Raw genomic sequence first — 25488 nt, forward strand, 5'->3', positions numbered from 1 at the left:
TCTCACCTGAACCCATCATGCTGGCACCATGGTCTCACACTTCCAGCCTCCAGAACTGTGAAAAACAAATGTTTATTCTATAAGCATCCAGTCTATGGTACTTTGTTACCTGAACTGACCAAGACAGGCATGGTTATTTTTATATCCTAGAATTATAAAATCCTTTAATGTAGGTCGATAAGCTATATCATCTTCCTGGTAAATGAAATGAAATTTCAGATAAATGAAATTTAAAGGAAAGTGCCCACAATATCACCTACTGCTGCATCCTACTTTAATGAAGGTCTCAACTTCCTCTCATGCCAACTTGCCATTGTCTTTACTCTGATTGTGCTCATCAAAAGCATTTCTTGGGCATTTGTATATGCATATTCTTTGCAAATCTAGTTGTACAGATATAGTACACATTCTAGAAGAGTTTAACTGTTTAAGAAAAATAGTGAACATGAACATGTTATAGCTGTGGTGGCATGGAAACAAAACGAACATGAAAAATCCAGTCAATTTTGTGGAATGTTTTAAAATGAAGAACTGTGCAAGTGTTACGCTTATGCTGTATACGCCAGGGTGACTGCGTTTAGCAGTAGAGTGTGTGAGTGTACTTAGGAGTAATTATTGTTACTTACCAAGACTTACTGGGAAAACTTGCATTGTATGTCTTAGAAACCCAGTGGTGACATACAATGACCTGAGTTTCCTCATGGATCAAAAAGTAATAATAATGATGCATATCTCCTAGGGTTTTTATGAGGATTAAATTCAATAATATATGTATATAATATCGAGATTACACAATGGTAAGCACCCAAAGGTTTCTTGTTAGAGTAATATTGCAAATACTCTATCAGAAATGGACAGATTCAACAGACAAATAATCAAGAAAGACATAGTTGAAAATAATAAGACCCATCAATCAACTAAACATAATTGACATCTATAGACTACTTTTACTAACAGTAGCAGAATATACATTCTTCTCAAGCTCACATGGAACATTCACCTAATAGACCACATTGTGGGCCATAAAATGCATCTTAACAAATTTAAAAGAATAGAAACCTTATGATATATGCTCTCAGACCACAATGGAGTTAAAGTAGAAATTAATAATAGACAACTGGAAATCTTTCAAAATACATGCAGATTAAATAACACACAGGTCAAATAAAATATCTTAAGAGAAATTTTAAAATATTTTGAACTAAATGAAATTTAACACAGTTTATTAAAATATGTTGGATGCAGCAAAAGCAGTGCTTAGAGGGAAATGTATGGTATTGAATGCATATGCTAGGAAAGAAGAAAGACCTAAAATCAGTTACACCTTAGGGAACTAGAAAAAGATGAGCAAACTAATCTTAAGTGAGCAGGAAAGAAGTAATAAGAGAGCAGAAATCAATGAAATTTAAAATTGGAAATCAGTAAAGTGATGGCACCAAAATTGATTCTTTGGAAAGATGAATAAAATTAATTAGCATCTAATAAGACTAAAAAAGGAAAGGGGGGATACAAATCACTAATATTAAAAATGAAGGGCATCACTTAAGATCCCTTGTACATTAAAAGGGTAATAAAGGAATATGATGAATTACTCAATGCCCACAAATTTGACAACCTAAATGAAACGGACCACCTCTTTAAAAGACAGTCTGCCAAAACAGAAGAATAAACAATCTGAAGAGGACTCTATTAAGTAATTTAAATAAATATCTTCCAAAACAAAAAGCACCAGTCCCAGATGGTTTTACTGGCGAACTCTACCAAACATTTAAAGAAGAAATTATGCCAGTTCTCTATAATCACTTTCAGAGGATAGAGGCAGAGGGAATACTTTTTAAATGAATTCTATGAGGCTAGCATTATCCTAATAGCAACACTTAACAAGTAATTGTAGCAGGTTTGTAGCATACAAGTTTAATATTCAAAAGCCAAATGATTTCTTATATACCAGCAATGAAAAAAATGAAATTTGAAATTAAAAACACCTTCCCATCAATTTTGCTATGAACCTAAAACTGCTGTTAAAAATTAAATCTTTTAAAATAGATATTGAAAATATGAAATTACGAGTTCAGACAATGCCTTAGCTTACCTTTCACTTCTTGATTTTTGGAGTAGACTGTGTTAAGGTAACAAGGAAAAAACATTTCTCCAGAGAATTTGTTCCTTAAACATAGAAAAATAGAATTTTTTATTTATGATTTGACATAGAGCTACATAGTAGACTCTTACACACAGTGAGTAAAATACTTGTTCACAAATGGATGTTATTTTAGTGTTAAAAATAGATGTACTCAGGATTAGGGACAGGAGGAGTTGTGGGGAAGGAGGTGGGGTGTGCTTATAAAGGGCAATATGAGAGAGGGAGATCCTTGTGGTAGACTCATCAGTATCTTGACTATGGGATTGATCTGTAAGCCTGCAGGTGATCAAATTCTATAGAACAAAATACACACAAGTAAAGTGAAACTAGGGAAATCTCAAAAGACCGTTATGTTATACTAATATGAATATATCGATTGTGATATTGTTCTTTAGTTTTGTGAAATGTTACCATTGGGGAAACTGAGTAAAGGATACTCAACATCTCTCTTAAAGCTACATGTCAGAGTTCCCCTTGTGGCTCAGTGGAAATGAATCTGGCTAGTATCCATGAGGATGCAGGTTTGATCCCTGGCCTTGCCCAGTGGGTTAAGGATCAGCGTTGCTGTGAGCTGTGGTGTAGGTTGCAGACCTGGCTTAGATCTTGCATGGTTGTGGCAAAGGCTGGCAGCTACAGCTCTGATTGGACCCTAGCCTGGGAACTTCCATATGCCACAGGTGTGGCCCTAAAAAGACAAAAAACAAAAACAAAAAAAAAACACAAAAAAACCCCTCCATGTGAATCTGTGATTATTTCAATAAAATTTCAATTAAAAAATTCATACAAAACTACTCTATAAAACTAATAAAATTATTTTTGTTTTTAGGTTTTTCCTGCCTGATTGACACCATAGTCATCATTGGGTTTTGTAAGTTGATATTTTAATTTTTTTATTCTTCACCCCAACATTTAATATTTTCTTATTACATGAAAATATTTTTCTGGGGAGTTCCCATCATGGCTCAATGTTAATGAATCCGACTAGGAACCATGAGGTTGCAGGTTCGATCCCTGACCTTGCTCAGTGGGTTAAGGACCCAGTATTGCCCCGAGCTGTGGTGTAGGTTGCAGATGCGGCTCGGATCCCCAGCTGCTGTGGCTCTGGTGTAGACCAGCAGCTACAGCTCCGATTCGACCCCTAGCCTGGAAACCTCCATATGCCACGGGAGCATCCCAGAAAAGGCAAAAAGATGACCAAAAAAAAAAAAAGACAAAAAAATATTTTTCTGGAGAATCTAAGCAAAAATTGGAGCAAGACTTTATTACTTGGTTTTTATATTAAGGGTCGTTTCACTTTTTCTGATCCCATTAGGTGATAGTTATTTCAAGGAAGTTTGAATTACACGTCTTGGGCTAGGGCCATCTGTTTCTTTGGAGTGACTTCCTATCAGGGTTATGATTAGCAGGAGCAAAGTGCTGTCTAGGGAGCTAAGGTTGAACATACATTCATCCTGCTGGAATCACAGTCTTCACTTAGAACGTCCTTGTGGCGGATGGTAAGAGGCACACAGCATTCTGGGAGAAAGCTGCTGGTGTGAATGGTTTGATTAATGAGGAATAATGAATCATTTCATTTATCTGTGAAAATCTGGCAATTAGATGAAAGGAAGAGAGGATTTGAGGTTGGGAGAACTTTATTATTTTATCATTTGGAGTATATATATTTTTGTTCTGTAACTTTTTCTTTGTAGTATATTGAAAAAATTAAATCTCCTGTTTTAGCAATAGGTAGGTTTTTTTGGGGTTTTTTTGTTTTTGTTTTTTAATTCAGTGAAATCTAAACATTTGAAATAAGGAGACTGAAAAACTTTTTTAATGTGGGAAATGATTTATTCCCTTTATCACGGAAAACATTTACAATGTTAAGTGGCTAATCCTCTCCACCTTAGCCAAACATTTTTCTTCCTTGATCTTCCTCATCTCAGTAAAAGGCAACTACATTCCTCCAGTTGTTTAGACAGTCTCTTTGGCACCATCATCATCTCTTCTTTTTGTCACCTTCTGTACACCCAGTTGTCAGGAAATACTGTCAGCTCCACTTAACGATATCCAGAAGATGACTGCCTCTCACCCGTCTTCCACCACCATACTGGTCCAAGCCTTCATCATCTTTTTATTAAAACAGCCTCCTGTTTTCTCTGCTTTTATACTTTCTCCCTTATAATGCATTCTCCAAATGGCAGCCAGATAAATTATTTAAAACTCTTTAAGTCTGATCATGTTACTTTTCTGCTCCAGTGGCACTAGTGCCTCTCTTTACAGAGGCTTATCAACTTCTCCATGATATGGGCCCCCATTACCTCAGATCTGAACTTACCTTTTACTGCTCCCCCTCACTCACTGCTTTAGCTATACCAGTATTCTCGTTCCTACACTGGGGTTTTGCAATTATTGTTCCCACAAATTACCACGTGCTTCCTTACCTCCTTCAAATCTTTGCAAAATTGTCATCTCACCCAGGCCTTCCCTGACCAGCTTATTTCAAATTACCACTGTTTCTTCCTGTGTTACCCTCCCAGCACTTCCTGTCTCTATAGTACTTAATTTTTTTAACCACCTTGTGGTATATATTTTACTTGACTGTCTCTCTTTATTTGAAGATGAGCTCCATGAAGGTAGGGATTTTTGTGTGTTTTATTTATAAAGGTGGGAAAGTGGGATGGGGGAAATGGATTGTGTAGTAGTTACTGACTTTGCCTAATATGACTTTATCTTGTTGCCTCTGACCACAGAGATGGGTAAGTGAAAAAAGCAACTAAAATCTCATTTGGCTGTATATTTCCAAGGATTGTTGGGAGAAGAACTAGGTTTGAAATTTCTTCTAAGAATATACTTTATTTTCTCTTCAGTGCTTGTTTGATTAGACCTTCTTTGGTAAAAATGAATAGATACTGATTCTTTTAGTAAATGACTCTTAATACCATTTTTTAACTGAAAATTTAGAGTGTTCGATAAGAATTTAGTTCCAGAAGTGCTCTTTTTAAGAGCTGTAAACTAGGGAGTTCCCATTGTGGCTCAGTGGGTTAAGAACCTGAGTCTCCATGAGGATGTGGGTTTGATCCCTGACCTTGTTCAGTGGGTTAAGGATCCAGTGTTGTCACAAGGTGCAGCACAGGTCACAGACGCAGCTCGAATCTGACATAGTTGTGACTGTTGCGTAGCCCTGCAGCTAAGGCTCCAATTTGACCACTAGTCTGGGAACTTCTATATGCTTCAGGTGTGGCCTTAAGAAAAAAAAGGTGGGGGGGAAGCTGTAAATTAGAGAGCAGACAGTATGGTGGATAGCACAAGTTTTAGAACCAAGCGTAACCTGGCTTGAATTCTGACTGTGATGCCAACAAGTACATGACTATAAGCAAGTTAATGAACCTTCCTTAGCCACAGTTTGTCTTATATGAAATTATAATAATAATAGCTTTGAGCCTTATGAGGATTAATTGAGGTGGCAGACCTGGTCATTAGCAACATTAAGTAACTATTAATCCTTTAATCCTATATTGCTCAGAATTATAAGCTTGAGATACTACTAATTATTTAACAGTGTGCTCTGTAGAAAAGACAATCTTTTACTATTTATGTCATTATGTATAGTAAATTTTGAAAAATTATATATATTTTATGGGAAAGAAAATGATTAGGTGACATGGGCTGCTCTGTAATGGACCCCAGACTAATTTTTTTTGCATTTTTTTTAGCTTTTAAGTAATTTCTACATTTTAGCAATGCGGAAAGGATGGAATGAGACAATGTAAATTTGTCAGTACTTGTTGGTGAATATAAAGCGCTAATGCACATTTAAAGAATTGGAAATTCATTCTGAGGGGACTTCCACCATTACTTTTTAGCTGTGATGTAGGTACAGGAACTGGATTTATTCTCCTGCATTAGCAAAAACAAAAATCAAACAAACAAATAAACCCAAAAAATAACACTCATAAAATATATGAAATAAAGGTTTTTGGATATTGGACAAGTGGCATAAGACCATTAACCTTGAGAAAAAGGAAACAAATGATGTGCCCAAGACCACAATTTAAAAAGGGGAATCCAGGAGTTCCCGTCGTGGCGCAGTGGTTAATGAATCCGACTAGGAACCATGAGGTTGGGGGTTTGGTCCCTGCCCTTGCTCAGTGGGTTAACGATCTGGCGTTGCCGTGAGCTGTGGTGTAGGTTGCAAACACGGCTCGGATCCCGCGTTGCTGTGGCTCTGGTGTTAGGCCGGTGGCTACAGCTCCGATTCAACCCCTAGCCTGGGAACCTCCATATGCCGCGGGAGCGGCCCAAGAAATAGCAACAACAACAACAACAAAAGACAAAAGACAAAAAAAAAAAAAAAAAAAAAAAAAATCTTAAAAAATAAGCCATTAAAGTTGGATCATAAAGCTTTTTTTAGTAAAGGGACAGATGGAAAACACTTTGGGCTTTGCAGACAATATGACCTCTGCTGCAACTACTTACCTCTGAACATATAATCTTAAAGCTGTCATAGATAATATGTAAATGAATGGGGATGGCTGTATTTTAATAAAACTTTATTTATAGAACTAGACTGGGCCATATGTGGCTTGTGGACCATAGTTTGCAGACTCCTAGTTTAAAGGGTCAAATTGTTTCTAGCTGCTTAACTCCAACCCAGAACCAAGCTCAACAATATTTAAAGAAACACAATATATCCAGCACCTAACAAGATAAATTATGCAAGGTCTAGTGTTCAGTCAAAATTTACCAGATATGCAAAGAAACAGGAAAATTCAACAGTGAAGAGAAAATCAATAAAAATGGAAATGAAACAGATTTCATAAAGATTTAATAAATAGATTTTAAGGCATTTAATACAATTTAATAAACATAAACAAAAATATTAAAGCAATTGTTATAACCAAGTTCCATATATTCAAGGTAGTAGAGGAAGCCTAAATTTGTTAAGGAGAGATACACAAAAGCTATAAAATGACCTAAATTTATCTTCTAGAGACAACAAAAGTTTTTTTGAGGTGAAAAATATACTGGATAGGATTAACAGCAGATAAGACATTAGAGAAAGAAAAGTTGCAAAAGAAAAAAGTTGAAGACACAGCAATAGAAATTATACAAAATAAAATACATGCAGACACTTACTCAAAGCCTGGAAAAAAAGGCCATCAGTGAACTGTAGGATAACTTTAAACAGCAAAATGTGTCTAATTGGAGTCCCAAAGGAGGGAGGGAACAGAAAAAACATTTAAAAAAAATAATGGCTGAAAGTTTGCTAAATTTGATGAAAACAATAAGCCCACAAATCTCTGGAGCTCAACAAATACCTAGCAAGTACCCCCCCAAAAAAAAGAAAAAAAAATTACACCAAGGCACACCATAATCAAATACTTTAATAATAAAGACAAAGATTTTTAAGGCCGATAAGAAAAAATATAAATTCAGAACAAAGAATGATGGCAGACTTTTTATCAAAAGCAATGCAAGCCAGATAATAGTGGAGCTGAGTCTTTAATGAAAAACTGTCAAACTTGAAATCTATACTAGCAAAAATGTTTCAAAAAATATAGTGAAATAAAGACTTTTTCAGACATAGAAGAGATGAAGTAATTTATCACCATTAGACCTACACTGCAGGAAATGTTAAAGGAAGCCCTGAGGAAGAAGGAAAATAATACCAAGTAGAAATAAAGAGCACCAGAAATGGTAATTACCTAGGTAAATGCGTAAGATTTTTAAGTTTTAAATTTTTTTTAAAAAGATGATTGTTTGAACAAAAATAATGACAATGTAGTGGAGGTTTGTAATATGCAAAAGGTGTGACAATAATTGCACAGAGGTCAGGAGGGGAAAATTGAAATATAAAAGTTTTTATACCTATAAGAGATACAATATCCCTTGAAAGTATGTTGTAATAAGTTAAGGATATAACTGTAAGCCCTAAGTCAACCACTAAAGTATATTTTAAAAGTTATAAACCAAAGGAGATAAATCAGGAAAAAAAAAATCAGTTCAAAAGAAGGCAGGGAATAAAAGGAAAAGGGAATGGAGAACAGATGGGACAAATACAAAATAAATAGCAAGATGCAACATTTCAACCTAACTGTATTAATAAACACATTAAATATAAATGGCCTAAAAAGTTTCATTGAAAGGCAAATAATGTCAGATTCAACTTTTTTAAAGTAACTATATGCAGCCTACCAAAAAATGCATATCATGTATATAGACACAAATTATAAGCTAAGGATGGAAAATTATATACATTTTAGCGCTAGATCTCAAAAAAGCCTAGAGTGGCAATATTGATATCAGAAAAAGTAGAAATGAGAACAAAGTATATTGCCAGACAGAAAGAGGAGGGTTCTTTTATAATGATAAAAAGGTAAATTCATCAAGGTAAATTCATCTTAAATGTTTATGTACCTAATATAAGCAAAAATAAACACCCCACAAGAATACTCAGATTTCAATACCCTTCTCTCAATAGATACATTAAGGAGATAACAAACCAAAAGAGATGCAGAAGACTTAAACAGCGCTATCAACCAACTTTAGCTAATTGACAGTTATAGAACACTTAACAAAAGACGAATACACATTATTTTCAAGCCTACCCAGAACATTTTATCAGGACAGACCATATTCTAGATAAGAAAACAAGTCAATTAATTTACAAGCATTTAAATCATATGAAGAATGTTCTCTGACCATAATGGTATTACATCAGAACAGAAAGGAATCTGGAAAAATTTAACTGAACAACACACTTTTAAATAACCTAGGGGCACATTCTAGGCCATATGGAATACCTTAAATTTAAAACAATGGCAGTCATACAAAACACATTCTCAGACTACAATTAAAATAGAAATTAATAACAAAAAGATAGTGTGAAAATTCTCAAATATTTTGAAATGAACACACTTCTACATAATGCATGCATCAAAGAAATGTCACAAAGAATTTACAAACACTTGAAAATAAAATGAAAATATAGTCTCTAAAAATATGTGGATCCAGCTAAAAGAGTACTTAGAAACTTATAGCATTAAAATGCATATATTAGAAAAAAACTAGAATCAATAACCTAACTTTATGAAACTAGAGAGAGAAGAACAAATTAAGCCTAAAGCAGCCAGAAGAAAGCAGTAAACATTAGAGAAGTTAACAGAATTGAAAATACAAAAATGATATATGAAAACCAAAACAAAAAGCTAGTTTTTTTAATAAGATTAATAAAATGATAAACCTGTAGCGAGACTAACGAAAAGAAGCCATACATTACCAATATCAGGAAGGAAAGAGGAGCTGTAATTACTGACCTCATGGATTTTACAGGGCTCATGAGAACCTCTGCCCACAATTTGAGAACTCAGATGAAATGTACCCGTTCTTAGATACAAACTACCAAAACTCACTCAAGGAGAAATAGATTACCTGAACAGCCCTATATCTATTAAAGAAATCATAATAATAGCATGTATGAAAAACAAACAAAACCACCACCAATAACAAATTTAGCAGCAAAGAAAACACTCAGTCCCAAATGGTCACACTGGTGAATTTTACCAGAAAACCCACATGACATAAACGAGTAATTGGTTAGTTTTTTCAACTGAATGAAAATGAAACATATTTCCAAATAATTAGGATGCAACTATAGCAGTGCTTAGAGGGAAACTGATAGCATTCTTATCAGGAAAGAACAGTCTCAAATTAATGGCTCAAGGTGAGGGATTGTTCAAATTACCTTCAAATATCTGAATGTCTTTTTTTAAAAAACGTGTTTGTTTCATGTTGTTGGAGGAGACAATTAACGGTGGTTATAAAAAGTCAATTCTTAGCCCTTCATAGGAAAGAAAGAACCATCAAACTTCCACAACCATGGGCTGAGTTTCTTTAGTGAGACGTGCTTCCTTGGACCTTCTTAAGAATTCTTCCCAGCCATTAATATGACATAAATGGTAGTGATGGAAAAAAGTATTTCTCAGTGATGGTAGGCCATAGATTAACATGCACATTTAAACTGATGTATTATATATAGTAGTTAGTGCAATGTAAGAATAAGCAGTCATTTTAAAAATAACAAAACTGTAGAATCAGAAGGAGACTTACCTGGTGTTTAGTTAAACAGCAGTGGCCTCCCATTCTCTGCCTTTTTTTTCATATCAAGCCTCAGATTAAAAAATGTTTTGAGGGGGGATCCATTTAAGTCTGCCGAGCAGCAGAAGTAGTGAAGGACAACTCAATAAAATCGCTGAACGACGTATTCAGAATAGAGCAAATCCCAGGAAGCTCAAGGAGAGTGGGAATGTTCTAGACATGCTTGTGTACTAGGTAAAAGTTGGATAAGTGCCCCTTCCTCTCGAAAGCCTTTTCTCTCTCCCAGACTTGGAGGCCTGTCTGTCTTCGCACAGTATTTAGTGCATTCTGAACTCAGCATCTTGGTACCACTATCTGTCAATAACATACTATGAAAATTGAGACAAGGAGTGAGAAATAAGGTTTATTACCATTCACCACTGGCAGTCTTTTCTTGTACTAGAAAGTTAATCCATTTTCTCCTGTTGAGTAGCATTAGGGTCAAATGAAGTAAGATGTATATTAGTTCTCCGTAAACTTTTAAAGCACTAGCTACATACAACAAATATTCCTATAAATATTTTTGTCTTTGGCAGCAGTCTGAATTTCTGCCTAGCACCAACACATTTCTACTTAAAATGATTAAATGGCAAGAAGTAAAATTGATTGTACAGAAAAACCACATTGCTGCTTTATAGCAACCAGGGATTTGCCTCAATTAGTTTATTTTTTTAAAAAGACAATTAATGTTTCTATTTTATGTAGTAGCTTATATTCTATGACAGTTCAATTTTGGTTTATTACTTGGCCCTATAAAATCCTCAGTTTGAGTGCTAGATTTTTAGGGCTGGAGGGAATCATGTAATCCAGAGGCTGAAAGTTAAATTTTATGTCTTTTTGGAAAAAAGGAAGCATTTTTTCCCTTTTAATAAGTTTTATATGGTTTGATTTTCAACATCAATAATAACAGCTACCATTATCAAGCATTTCTTATATGCTAACACTGCTCTAGGTGCTTTATACAGGTTATCTAATTTGATCCTTCACAAACCACATGAAAGAAGGTTTTGTTGTTCCTCTTTTACAGATGAGGGAACTGAGGTTCTGGAAATTGCTTAGTTTACAAAACTACTAAAAAAGAGACACAAACATTTGAATGTGGACCTGACACCAGAGTCCATACTCTTACAGCACCTCCTTAAATCACCCGTTGAGTGCATTGGGCTTAGAAATGGGTTATGATTACTTACTTAATATAATTATGGAGAGAGAACATCAGTAAATAATTATATGCAGGCATGGTAGCTAGTGGAAACAGCATGGGATTTAGAAACAGTATTTAAAGTCGTGACTCATCTACTTATTTGTTCTGTGACTTTGGCAAATCAATTTATTGCCTCTCTTGAGGCTTTTTTCCTCATTCAAAAATAGAAATTCATAAAACCACCTATCTCAGATGGTTACGGTGAAGATGAAATTGATGTTTCTAAGTGCTTTGTAAATGCTTTTGAAAGGTATATAAATGAATTGATGAGTGTGTTCCGTCATTTGCCATAGCCTTTCTTCAAGTAGTAAATTCTCTGAGTGCTTTTAAGAAATGATTTGATTTATAGAAACGTAGCGAGTTTCCAGAGCAGCTCTATTGAATTAGCGCGATCTAATGTAGAAGAACCTTCTGCTCCGATGATGAGCTTTCTCCGATGAGGTACGCCATTTTTGAGGAACGGTTATTTCACAATCCTTTGTGAAGGAATTCTTCACAGATGTTTCTGTCTCCATTTTGGAAGAGTAGGGAGACAGCGAGGCCAAAGTGGATCAGTGCCAGCGTCAGCTTTGAGGTTCCTAATATAACTGTCACACTGAGCCTACCAAGAATTCTGCTACCTTTCCTGCCCAGTTGGGAGTTCTGTATTTTCTAAGTGTATTTCTGTCCGAGTTTGAGAAACCTGAAAGTCTTCACCTTGAGGGCTGTTCAGCCCCTGGTCCTAAAAGGACCTCAAATGAATAATCAATGAATGGACCCCCCAGGTCCGTCCCACAGCGCGTCCGACGGGCACGTGGGGAGGTTATGTTCTGTGTCAAGGAATGAGTTCTCCATACCTTTCATTCCAATATTGTTTATTTTCTTTTTGGTTAAGGAATTTTGAAACTTAACCCATCTTTTCCCGTGTTTACTCAGGATTAGTGGCAGAAATGGAGTGGAGCACAATGAAATGACCACATTTTGTTACTGCCTTTCATGACCGTGGTGTCCAAGTAGCCTTTCGGAATGCAGTGGAGACTTTGGAAAACCTTGTAAATCTGTGTGTTCAGTAGAGGTAACCAATCAGGATAATCCGCTTTCTTCCCTGGCCGCTCTGGCTCTCCCCTCCCCCTCGCCAACCCTCCTCACACCCGCAAACACACACACACACACACACACACACACACACGCACAGCTCGGTCACCCACAGACTGTCGTTCACAAGCTCGGCTTACCGGTTGCGGCGATTCCCTAGCTCACATCAAAAAGCTACCTGATTTATCTCTGTGCAAAACCGGGGCTCGCTCTTTAGGTTGCATGGCCTTTGCTGGGGATGAGGCCTGAGGGAAGCCCCGGGACTTACAGCTCGAAGGTCATTGTGTGGTAATCCTTCATTGGGTGTGAGGGAAGAAGGGCAGGGCCTAGAGCCATCTTCCTACCACCCCTGGAACCATTACGTGGAGAAGAGGGTGTCCCGGTCGTTTGGGTAGGTGACAGGAAAGAAATCGCAGATGAAGTGAGACCGTCGCTTGTGGGATCGCGGGGTGGAAAAAGAAAGGGAGAGCGAGCAGGCGAAGTTTATTTATGGCACGTCGGGGGCCACGGCGGCTCAGTGGGCCCTGGAAGCGGAGGACTTCCCTTGGTGCTTGTTTTCTCCCTCTGACCTTGGATGAACTAGCGAGCAGTATATTATGCCGGGTGATTGTGCTGGTTTGTCATGGTTAGCATTCTGGACTGTCACTGGAATGTAGGAAACGGATGAATTTGAATTGAACCATGAGGTGGTCTGCCGGGCCCTCTCCTTGTCTCGGGGAACCTGTCGCTGTTTGTCTGGGCCTGGCCTGATGAAAGCAATGGAGGGAAAGAGAGGTGGGCCTTTGATCTCTTTGTTGCAGCTGCTCCCTGGGAACTCGCTGAAATCAATGCCCTGTTTTCCTGAAGGAATGAATGGCTCTGCCTAACTAGCTTTGTGAAGCCTTGGGGGAATTCACTGCCTCTGTTTATTGACAGCTGAAAAGGAGCACATGGGGTGGAATGGACCTTCTTGTGAAAACCAGGCACAGGGAAAATTAGACCTCAATTTAACACAGAGGAATTTGGAAATTCACCCCAAAGGAGACGGTGGTTTCTCATGCTTCCATTAGAATTACTCAAGTTTGGGGCTAGTGTGTAATGAACAATGGAGGTTCTGTCACAACTGTGTTATAAATAGGAATATGATATGCATAATAAATGATGTTAAGTAGAAGTTGGTTCAACACCCTCAGTTTTTTAAACACAAAAGTGGAGAAAGACGAATGTTAACCATGATGCAGTCAGGTGATGCTTTTGCTTTAAGAAGAAAAGGAAAAAAAAAAATGATCCTTAAAATCAGCATTGTTAATATGCTGTCACAGAGTCTCTAGAACGTGTCTCTCACTCAGGTTCCAAAACATCTTTGAACTTTGGGTCTCGGTTTCACTCGCTCCGGCTCTCTGTGCTGCTCTGGATTGTGTATGTTGAGGGGGACTATTAAATGACCCATTTATTTATTTATTTTTTTAATGTCTATTCTTGAGATACTAGAGTCAGAAGACTGTGTCAGACATAAGCGAACCCAGCTTGCAGACCGGTTTAACACTTGCAGTTGGCGCAGTTCATAAATCTTAAAATTACTGCCTCACTTTTGACAACACGGTAAAGAAAAGTCGAGTTTATCACAAGAAAACATCACCATACCTCCGTTTACATCTCCCCTCACTTGCTTGATTTCCCAGGAAGAATTTATAGCTTCTTCCTTTGGCCCTCAGCCCTTTGGGCACACCTCTATTATAGCACTTAACACATTGTCCTGTAACTCTTTGTTTAGGTGTATTCTTTTAGCTGGAAGTAAAGCAGCTGTGTCGTATTCATTTTTATATCTCCAAGCCCAGCAAAGCTCTTGGCTCAGTGAATGGGTGCTGAATGAATGGGGATTGATAGCTCCTTGTACGTTACTTTGAATGTAATTACTTATCCAGGCTGCAACCGCAAATACTACATTTTAGGAAAACGTGATTGATCTATTGTTACCTGATTGGTGCTATAGCTTTGTAAAACATCGTTCCTTTATGGAGAATTATTAAACAGGTTTTTGATGTGGCAAGTTTGTTGGGCAGGCCATCACTCTCTGAACAGGAGGCATAGAAAGTGTATGGCATTGTCCTTTTCAAATCCAAGTGCTCTTCTCTAATAGTCTCTTTAAAAAATAAATCTCAGCACAGTGTTTGGATAGTTTCAGTGAGATGAAAAAAAAAAAAAAACTTGTGTAGAGTTTTGCCGACTTTTGCTTGACCAGGTTTCATGATTGAGATGGATCAACTTCCGTTTTACACGATTTAATGCTCTGATGTGAAGTTAAATAAAACAAAACCTTTGACAGTATCTTTAATCAGATTTACCACCCCCGTAGGTTATGAACCCCTTATCAAAGGAAGCAAACACCTTCACTTCTCAGGGAAAAAGTATAAGGGAGATTTTGATCCTAAATGTTGATTCCTGTGATTTCACAGGACCCTAGGACAAGCCTAATTTCTGAGTTATTCTCAAGTTAAATCCAATTTCTTTTTTGAACCCAGAGCTTTAAGTGGGAAATAGCTGTCAGCATTCTTAGGGGAAAAAAACATCTTAAAATCCTAATGGAAAATTGTAGAAAATGGGGGTGAGCAGAGGAAAGGTAGGTAAGCGGACAAGTCCAGGAAGTGGCTAATTTTTTATTCCCTGTGTTATTTTTGTTTTATTTTTTTTTTTTTTACCTTCAAGACTGTGTTAAAAGAAATCTGGTTTTCTGTTTGAGTAAAAGTGGGGATAACATTTAAAACGTGGGTTTACAGAGTTGTGAGCAATCTCATTGAGATACAGGCGCTTGTATGGGTCATACAGATGTGGTCGACTCAGCAGGTTGTGATTCTGCTGAGATTTTAGATTTCTTACAAAACAGGGAAATTACCATGGCCTTGATCATTGATAGAGTCTCGCCCCCATAAGTATTAACTTGTAGATAAGAAAGCTGTAAGCCTAGTTTTATAACTTGGCTGCTCAATCCTCCCAGTTTCTGGAAGTAATTTCATGTGACATCATACCAAAGTCGGGAGGGGTAGAGGGTGGACCGAGAGAAGTAGGAAATCACACCGCTTTTCCGTTTGATGTTTCAGCTTAAAAGCGGCGAAGCATATCTTGTCTACATTGATAGGACAGCACACAGGCCCAAGGAGGGACTGCAGTTCGTTAAAAGTTGTGTTTCTGTGTTTATGGAACCAGATAATGTCAACTACATGATCCTCCATAAAAGGGTGCTTTTCGAAGACTGTTGTCATGTGCAAGGAGAAGAACTGCAAGTAATTTAAGGGTCAGACCCTCAAAAAGGTTTGGCAGTTGACATCTAGTAGGTCTTTATGTTTATGTGTCTGTTTACCTCCATAGGCAAACTTCCGAGCAGAAAGATACCACAGATTTCCCTCTTAGACAGCTTCCCGTCCATCCAGACCCACCAAATCAAGCGGCCCTAATACAGGCTTAACTAGCCATCGAAAGGGAGACACCCTCTTTACGTGGTAGATTGAATTACAAGAAAGACGGCCGTGCTTACTGTCAACAGATTCTGTCCTTCGGGCCTGTCCTCTGAGTGGTCGCCTTGTCTTTGGGGGCAGGGAAATGGAGTTAAGCAAAGGTTTCTTTTTCTTTTTCTTTCTTTTTTTTTTTTGGCGTTGGGGTGGGGGGGTAGTTAGTTTTTGTTTGCCTGTTTGGTTTTTGGCCTTTTAATGGTCTTTTCCTTGCTCTTCGGAATCCTCTTCCCCACCACCTCCACGGCCCCACTCGGGGCCTTGCTTCCTTTTGCAAAAGGATAGTGTTCTCAATCGACAGTTTTTAAGAAAGGTTCTGATTGCCATCTGATTTCTTCATGAGGCTCTGAGATCTTTTCACTTGCATTGGGGTCTCTGGAAAAGAGTTGGAAACCCACAGAATACACCTTGCTTCGTAGGCGCCCTTGACTCACGTTAACTCATTCAGTCCTCAAAAGGCTCTTATGCTATCCTTGGGATCACTGGCTCTGGTGCTACAGGTGAGGAAGCCAGGGCAGAGAGCTGTTGAACAAGTGGTGTGGGGTTCCGAGTGGCTCCGGGTGGCACCTGGGTTTGCATGTAGGCGTTCTGGCCCCTGCCCTCACCTCGTCACAGCATTGCATCTCTCAAACGACAGATCCTGTAAGAATTTATGGGGGTGTTTCTGGAAGGTTGGAATATGGCACAATGGCACGTGGATGGAGAGCATGATCCTGGCATTCCTGGACTCACCTTCTATGTGTAAATGTCTGCTTACAAGGTGCCAGTGTGGTTTTTCTCAATGCCTTTTTCTTGCCTTAACTTTTTGCTTTTTTTTTTTTTTTTTTCCTTCTTCTAGGATTGCTCTCATGTCTGATGTGGCCTCAGTTTCATGTCACATCTACCCCTCTGCACTTCAGACTTAGAAAGGTAAGGGTGGCTCTGCTCTGCGCTCTGACTTCTGCCCATTCCGCTGGCCCCTGGCCAGTCAGATCTGTGTTCTCGTTTTCCGTTGTTAGAGCACACCCCAGCACCTTCCACCCTCCACGGTGGAGGGGATCACATTCTAGAAAACACTTGCTCTCAGAGAATTTGGGTTTGAAGAACTTCAGACCTTGAGGGAAAAAATAGGGCTGGGGGATATGAACACCTATGTTTTTCTTTATTTTTTGGCCACACCTGTGGCATGTAGGCATCCTCAGGCCAGGGATTGGACCTGCACCACAGCAGTGACCCATCCTGCTGCAGTGATACCACCAGATCCTTCACTGGCTGCACCACAAGAGAACTCTATGAAAGCCTATTTTTTAACTCTTAAGAAAAATTGAGAGAACATGCTAAGAACTGTCATTGGTATATTTACTCATGTAACTTTAGAAATAAGGGGCATTATGCAATTGACTTTTATTTATCATAACTTGTTTGCTCGAAACTTGTGATCTCCCTCCCTGACATTTTAAAAAGACGTTTTCAAATAAAGAGCAGATTGATACTAGGGGAGGTTGAGGGGTATGATTCTCCATTTAGAATCATATTTAGTGTGTTGTATATATTGCGATCAGAGTCTCTAAGTCATGCTTCTAAAATCATAATATGAGGTGATTCTCAGTTTGCACATAGTCTGTCCCGATTTCCAAAAATTATGGAAAAACCATGCCCCTAAGTCCAGTGGAGGGAGCCCAAGTTTGTCCCAAGATTTGAAGGAACTCGTGGTTGACAGGATCCTCAACATTTATTTTTCAGAATTTTATCTCATACTTTTTTCCACCATACATTTGGAGCCCATGGTTTGTTTTAAATGCCTGTTTCAAAATAATGACACCCAGTTCCAGCCTTAAGTTTCATATCCAACATTTTGGTTGTTTTTCTCCTGTAACACGTATTCTCGTTAAGCCCGTTGCCTTCTTCACCCCAAAGGAACCCTCCTCCTGCTTTGAGCTTTAGTGCTAACAGTGTTGCTTAACCATAACTCTTGGCCTCTCTCCACATATTTTTTTTGCAAAATGTCCTTGACCGTAATATGCCATGTATTTTTTATTCCAGGCTTCTTTGTAAGTTTTCTTATATCCCATCTTACACTTGAAATTTTTTTTCCCTTAAACTAGATAACCCACTTCCAAATTTCTTTTGTCTTGGGACTGACTTCTAGAAAGTCTATCCACAGCTGTCCCAGGTGAAAGGCCAAAGTGAGATGGGAATATTAGATGTGTATGTTTAAATTCTTGTTCTCCAAATGGTTCTAATTGAAATTAATCCACTTGCCAACCCACACATTTAAAAGAAAAATTCTAGCAAAATCCAAAGATACCAGAATCACTTCTGTATCTCATTTAGTTCAACTTCATGATACCTGGAAGACCAGTTCATGCCAGGCCCATTTGTAATTGTTTTCTCCAGGTAAATGTGATATTGCCATTAAAAGCACAGCTCCTAATATTGATACACTGCTTAAGAATTTAAAAATCTTTCTAGTACATGGCATACAAAACTTTGAAGCAGGCAGGAAATACTTAGAAATTTCTTTTGCGTGTTAGAAAATGGAATTATGTCATGATGATCTAAGTTAAAGGAAGATTATTGGGGTGAATCAATAATCTGTACTCTTTCTGTTACATATATATTGTCTTCTGAAACAGGTTATTAATATTTCCTAATTGGGAACATACCTCATGTGTGTAAAATCATTCTTGATACTAATTGACAGGCCACATCTGCTGTGTACATAAACTTCAGACTCTGCCCCAGCCATTGTGCTTCCACATGTACATAAGCAGTGCATCACCTTCCAGCAGCTCTGTCGTCATGAACAGAAGTAAGGGGACTTGCCGAAGGTTACCTCCCTGGCAAGAGCAGAGCTGGTATTCAGACCTAGAGCCGTCTGACCCCAGAGCCAGGGCTCTTTCCATGCTACCAGCCCATCTTTCTTAGACTGTATCTAGCAGGGCACCATCATTTGGTTCACGTTGTTTAACGAACTGTAGGAACACAACCTAGTATTAAGTTAAGTACGCATCTAATAAAAGAATAAGGGAGAATAAAGCAATTGTCGTACCACGTTTAGGTAAGGAAAGTTACTATCTAAGAAATAGTGTTATTTTAACTTCCTGACTCCCTAAGCAACCAAAAAATTAAAATGAAGGAAGGTAGGGATGAAGGGAGTTGGGGGCTTTAATATGGGAGAGCATTAAATATTATTGCTACAATTAGTAAGTAAAGCACATGTCGATATCACTGTGTTTAAAATAGTGTGAGGAGGTCCACATGGTTATAACAAAGTATACTTTATTTGGGGAATAACTTAATTGAACCCTTATGTGGCATTTACCAAGGTAATATTTTCCTGTTTGTTTGAGCACAGGAATTAGAAGTGATTCATAAAACACACACACACACACAAAATCAACATGTAAATTAAAGCCACATTAGGGAATCATCATTTTTTGTTGTTTCCCTAAAATGGTTCCTGTTTGCCTTTCATATTCTGCTCAGAGTATGTAAGACTATTGCTAGTTCGGATCCAGGGAGGATTTGGAGCTTCCTGTGAACACTTCATTTTGCAGAGACACTTCAGTCTTCAGTTAGTCTTTTTGTCCACAGTGTTTTAAAGTTGTTTTCTGCGTTTCCCTCCCCCCCACCCGAGGAATTGCTGCTTTACTGATTTTAATGTATAGGATGGATAAATGCAGAAGCCTAATCCGTCCGCCTGCTGTCTGAGGTCTCTTTCTATCCCGAAAGCCTGAGCATATTGCTCTCCTGATTAAAAACTTTCAGCGGATCAGTCAGGACTCTTGGTTGCAATTGACAGAAATTAATGGGACCATTGAAGAATTCCAAACAGCCAAGTGACGGGAGCGTATTTGCATGTCAGAAGAATCACTCTGACAGCGGCTTTGTGATTAGAGTGAAGGGATGAAGGGGAGCCGTCTGAGAACCGGGAGACTGAGGAGCCGGTATGGATCTCAGTCTCCAGTCCCTAGGAATGTCCCTTTACTGGTAAGCTCTTTACTTACCAGGCTGGTGGTAGGTTTAAAGGAAGGCACGTGAGAATTGGGGTCTGGCCCGTGGAGTGGACCGCTCCTACATTCTCCAGCATGCCTCTCCCCCCGACCCCTTGGCAAGTTTTGGGACACCACGGAGTGGAAAGTAGCCTCCTGCTGTGGTTACCCTGTTAGGCAGTGAGCGTTGAGACTGGGCTCCGTGAGTGTTCGTTAACTGTCCCTTCTTTCCTCTGCCCCCCCCCCGCCCCCGTCTGGTGTGAGGAAGGCAGCAAGTGTCAACAGAGGCCAGACCCTTGTGAGAGCAGAGTGGCCCCACACCCTGGTGGCTCTGGTTTTCCAGACCTCTGTCTGCTTGCGCCACACACCCTAGCTTCCAAGTTCCCTGGCTGTGGGTTCCCATCTCGGGTACCACTTAATGCAGATTTCTCATCTTCCTAATAACCAGAGCAGTGCAGGGGAGGGGGCTGTGCTGGCATGCTTTGTCCTGGGAGGGCACTTGCTCCCCAGGCAGCTCCTTTCCGAGACCCGCCTTCCCTCTGGATGCGCCCCACAGGCCAGGCAGACTGCACGGGTGCCTGTGGAACAGGAAGATGGGGTTCCCTCAGTCCCTGAGTCTTAGACATCTGAAATTCTTCCAGCCAGAGCGCTCTGTTCTCAAAGTTCTAATCTCAGCGTACTGGCTGATATATCTTGGCTTATCTAGACTTCTCTCTGGTTTTCATCAGGGCCTTCATAAGCCTCATCCCAGGTCTCAGATACTCAGCCACAGAACTTAAATGGAATTTGTTTTGAGGACGTGACTGACCTCAAAGTCCAAATCCCTATAGTCACTTGGTGCCACAAGTACCTACCATCACTGGGACATCTCTCGGAATCAACACGTTCGTCACAGTGATATGCTTTCTCCTTGGGTGGGACCCTCTCCCCTCTGACCTCAGCTCACATTTCCACACACCCTCACTTCCATCCTCCGGGATCCACAGTCTCACTCCATCCCATCCCCATGGTCTGGTTTGGGAGCCGCAGCGGAGCTCGGAAGCAGGGGTGCCCTGTGCCTCAAGATGCCAGCGGCGCTGGCCTCTCTCTTCCCACTTCCAAGTAGATTTCCATTTCTCCCCCCCTTTGGTTTTTATGCAATTCAGAGTTTTAAGATAAAGGTCTTAAAGATAACTCTCTCTGCCTCTCCCTTTCTAGGTATTTGCATAGGCATCAGCGGAGTTAATCTTGTGAGTAAACTCTTAACATCTGCACTTGTTTCCTTCCTTTTCTCTCTGCCCCCGGGCTCCTACACCACAGTGCAGGACTCCCAGCACCTCTGCGGAGTCCTCTCTCCTCTCTGCCTTGGGAGGGGAGAGGGGAAGAGCATGTGTGACAGTTTTTGAGACACAGTCTGCCTCCCCCCAACTCCCGCCATCCCCACCCCACCCCCGTTGCAGCAGTCGAAACTAGTCTGAAGCACAGATACGCAGGGGTTTAGGCACTCCTTCCCCAGGCCGCCTCGCCAGCCCGAATCTCACCCCACAGTGATCAAAGTGCAGGATGTAGTCCCCTTCGCATTCCCCATCCACCCACCTGGAGAGAAATTTCATCGGAGGCATTTTTAGGTGTTTCTCTCTCCCCCATGGGGTGTGTCCTAGAACCGGGAGGGTTCCATGGCACCCGGTAGGTGAGGGCTTGGCTGCTGGCCTTTGGGATAGTGGGAAAGTGAAGCCCCGAAGCTCTTGCCCCAGGCCTGGCCTCCCTGCGCGCACCACCCCTCAGCTGTCCTCTAGAGGGATCTGCTCTGCGTTGGGGACAGAGCTGGGCAGGGTCTCCCTTGTTGGGGGCCAACAGGTCTCCTCTTCCTTTCCAGCCCCAGGGGCAGGGGGGTGGATGGAGAGTGCCTTTTTTCGGACCCTCTTATCCGCCCTCACCTTCTCCCGACCCTGAGGTTGGGCAGAATCTCCTCATGGAGTAGAGATGTTTAAGAAAGACAGACTGCTTCTGCCGTCATCTGGGCTAAACGACAAGGAATTACAAAGCCTGCACCTGTTTTAAATGAGCTAGAAAGGAAAACTGTTGGGAGGACAAACAAAGTTACATTCCAGAGCTGTCCTGCTGCCCTGATTTGGAGGCTGTAATGAAGGCAAAACATCACCCAAACACTGGTCACTATGGAAATGAAGAGAAGGAAACAGATTTGAGAGACAATAAGCTCGAGGAATCTGCAGAGCTTAGTCAGTGAGAAAAATCTAGTGCGCCTCCAGTTTCTGACTTTGGAGCAGCTGGGAAGTGACGAGACGAGGGGACTGACCTATTAATAATATGGGCCCTTAGGTGGCACCTTCTGGATGCAGAGCCCAGCTCAGCTCTTGCTGATTGTGTGACCATCAGCAAATTGGCATCACTTTTAAGCCTCAGTTTGCCCAGAAGTCAGCTGGGCTCAATGCTTCCTACTCAGATGGTTGTTCGGGGCGTTAAGTCAAGTCATTAAAACAATGGCTGTGACCTGGTGAACATCCAGTAAATGTTAGCTATTTTTACGTAGTGGTGCCAGTAGCTAAAATTGGTAATGCCAGTGGAGAGGGCCTGGAGGGCTAGCTTCGCGGAGCCCCTGCTTTAGAACAGGTGACCTTCAGGGGCGCTGATGGATATTTAAGCTGAGAGGTGCAGGAGGTTGGAAGGCTGGGTGGGTCTGGAATTTGTAGGACCAAAGAGAAAGATTTGAGTGGCTTATGACCTCAAGGAGCATTGGAAACCTTGGGTTGTGACGGAAGTCCTGCCGGGGTTGAGTGAGCTGGTAGAGAGCCAGGTGCCCAGCGCTTGGAGCTGCGCAAACTCCTAGCCACCCTTTGCCAGCATCTCCTCCCCCCTTCCTCCAAAGGCCCCCGTTGTTGTCAGATGAATAGGAATATCCTGTCCGCGGCCTCCACTTCTCAGTCGCAGTGACCCAGCTCCTTGAAGGGAGATTTAGGGTCCATAACCTACCAGGTAGGGTGGGCTCCTTTCCGCCTGGAATGAGTCTTTAGGAAATTAAAAAAAAAAAAAAAAAAATGTTCCAGGAGGTTGTTGACAAACAGGCCCAGCACATCATCCAGCTGGAGGAGTCTCGCTGAAGGCTGAGGCTGGCCTCCCGGTGTCAGGGCTTGCCCAGTCCTTTCCCACTCCAGTCCTTAGAAATAAAAGTCAGTTTGAAGAATTTACTTAAGCGAAATCAGGAGTAGCTCAAAGCGAATGAGCTGAAACGGGAGGGAAATCCCTTTGTTCAATTTGGGTTTCAGTGAATGCTCAGCAGGCAGCTAAACCAGTTCATTAACAGAGAGAAAGATGTGTTCTCAGAAGCTAATGCCTGGAAAAACAGACTGTGACAACGAAAATGCATTCTAGAAATCCTAACACCCTAGATTCAGGAAACTTAATTTTTTGTCATCACTGAATAAACACATCGCTTCCTCCACCCCCACCCCCGCCGCTCCCAAATAGCTCCCCTTTATTTAAGACCATTAACTGTGATCTGTTTACTGTGCGCCAATCCTCATTCCTGGAAAAATGTGATTTTTTCTTGCTACGTTGGAGCTCAAAAACAAGTATATTTAGAAACTTTTGATGGTAAAGGGTCATTTTTAAAAACCATAATAATACTTGGAAAAAAATAGAATTGACGTATGAAAATCTTTCCCCTCTGGTTTTTGAAATCTAAATTTCAGACCTGAAAAACAGTCTGCACGTAGCATCCTGTCAGACGTAGATGTGTTCTTTTTTCCCCCGTCTCTGCTCTGCTTTATGAAATTGTTGTGTACAGCACATGGCTTTCCCCCCGGGGCCGTGCATGCTTTCAGGTTCTCTGTTGCATTGTTCACGATTGAAGCATTAGACTGGTGCTGAGATGGCAGGTGGAAAAGGCCGGGGGACTTGATCTCCTCGCTGCCAGAGTTCTCCGCTTTCACTGCGCTGCTTACATTGAACGGCTTAAGAATAAGCTCCTGTGTGAGCCCTTGGAGGCCAAGGAGTATTGTTGAATTCAGAAAGGAATCGCTTTCTCTTAGTGATAATTTGAATATTTTGACAATGAAGCTAAGCTACTCCGCTGCCTGGTTTGCGTACTTCATGTCATGTGCGCCCTTTCGAGTGCAGCAGAAGAGAGAGCCCCCGCCTCTCTGAATTCATAAATCGGTGTTGTCCATCGGTGAGGTGGGTAGGAGCAAAGAAGAATCATCCAGGAGAATTTTGCTCTCTTGCTTTAATGTTTTTTTCAAGCTCTTAAAAAAAAAAAAAATTAATGCAGGCCTTTGGAGACCACCCAATTAAAGCACCCCGATAAATGTTGAGCATTTGGAGAAGAGAGATGGACCATGAAGATCCTTTGTGCAATGTTGATACATGCAAAGTGAGGAATAGCATTTAAAGCAAATACTCTGGATGATTCAGAGACCTTACTCACCTCCAGGTTTTTCCCTGAATTGTGGTGGGTTATTTTTAAACTTTAGCTGTCTGAAAATGGCCGTAATTTTTCTGTTTTTAACCTAAAAGGATGTTATTCAGAATAAATGGACATAGCCTTTTTGAGCAAATTAAGAAAATGGGCAACCAAGTGAATCAGTCATTTAGGTGAGATATAATTGGCTTCCTTACATAATTACAAACTTCCTTACAAAATTACAAGATTTGCCTTGTATTGGTAACATCCGGAGAAGCTCTCCCACTAAGAGGATCCACTGGTTGGAATCGTCTTAGCTGGAAGAAGCCAACTTCGATAATTAATTGGTGAACAGAGATACTGGTTGCCAAATGCTCACCAGGGATCAGTGGTGTGAAGCCGGCTGTAGACTCTTCTGCTGTCGTGGTGGAAACTAAGTTCCCAGGGCCCCAGTGATGCGGTGTTGCTCTGTGTTACTTTGGGCTGTGGCCTAGGAATCTGCATTTTAAAAAACCGCCCTGCTAGTTCTGATGCATAGCCAGGTTTGGTAACCACTGGGTTCTGTGTATAAGTTGGAAACTTCAGCCTTTTCACCCTGTGTGTTTGATAAATCTATATGAAGATATGAAGCTTTTCTTATGTGAAGCTTTGGTTGGAAAAGAATGCCTACTGGTTATTGCTGACTTTTTTCAATTCATAATTTGTTTTAGGTTCTGTTATTGCATAGATTTGCATACCTATTTTGTAGTATTCTAATACTGTTGGTTTAAAAAAAAATTGCCATTTCCTCTGAGTGCTATTTTGAATATTTTATGTAAGCAATTTCATGGGTTTTTTTTTTTCCTCCTTGCAGAAAGCAGGGGAAAACTTCAGGGTTTTTCTAATCCAGTTGCAAGTAGGACAAAGGATATAATATAAATCCTAAAAGACCTTCTTGGGCAAGACTATATGAAATATTGAAAATCTTTTAAGTTATAACATTATGAACTTTAGCACTCCTTTTAAATATATCCGATGATCTGAATGCTTAAGACTTTTGCCATATCGTATATCTGAGACATTTTAAAACAAAGGGTGGTGGGTCTATTGAG

At 40.2% G+C, this 25488-nt stretch overlaps 1 protein-coding gene across 29 annotated transcripts in view; it reads left to right on the plus strand.

Annotated features, from left to right (window-relative positions):
- The window catches only part of PLAGL1 (PLAG1 like zinc finger 1), a 67458-nt gene that overhangs the window by 20956 nt on the left and 21014 nt on the right, over positions 1–25488 (plus strand). For 12 of the 29 annotated variants that reach the window (XM_085011800.1, XM_085011791.1, XM_085011798.1 and 9 more), the window contains 3 exons: positions 2970–3011; positions 16863–16933; positions 21196–21227. The gene's annotated coding sequence lies outside the window, so the exon portion shown is untranslated. Of the gene's footprint in view, positions 1–2969; positions 3012–12380; positions 12520–16862; positions 16934–21195; positions 21228–25488 lie in introns of all 29 variants that reach the window. The other 17 variants (XM_085011822.1, XM_085011818.1, XM_085011865.1 and 14 more) reach the window with 4 other exon arrangements.

This window comes from Sus scrofa, chromosome 1 (genome assembly GCF_054392235.1).
Source record: "Sus scrofa isolate SSC_HxYL_T2T_F1_AM1 chromosome 1, Sscrofa_HxYL_maternal_Yorkshire_Landrace_v2.0, whole genome shotgun sequence".
Taxonomy (NCBI): domain Eukaryota; kingdom Metazoa; phylum Chordata; class Mammalia; order Artiodactyla; family Suidae; genus Sus; species Sus scrofa.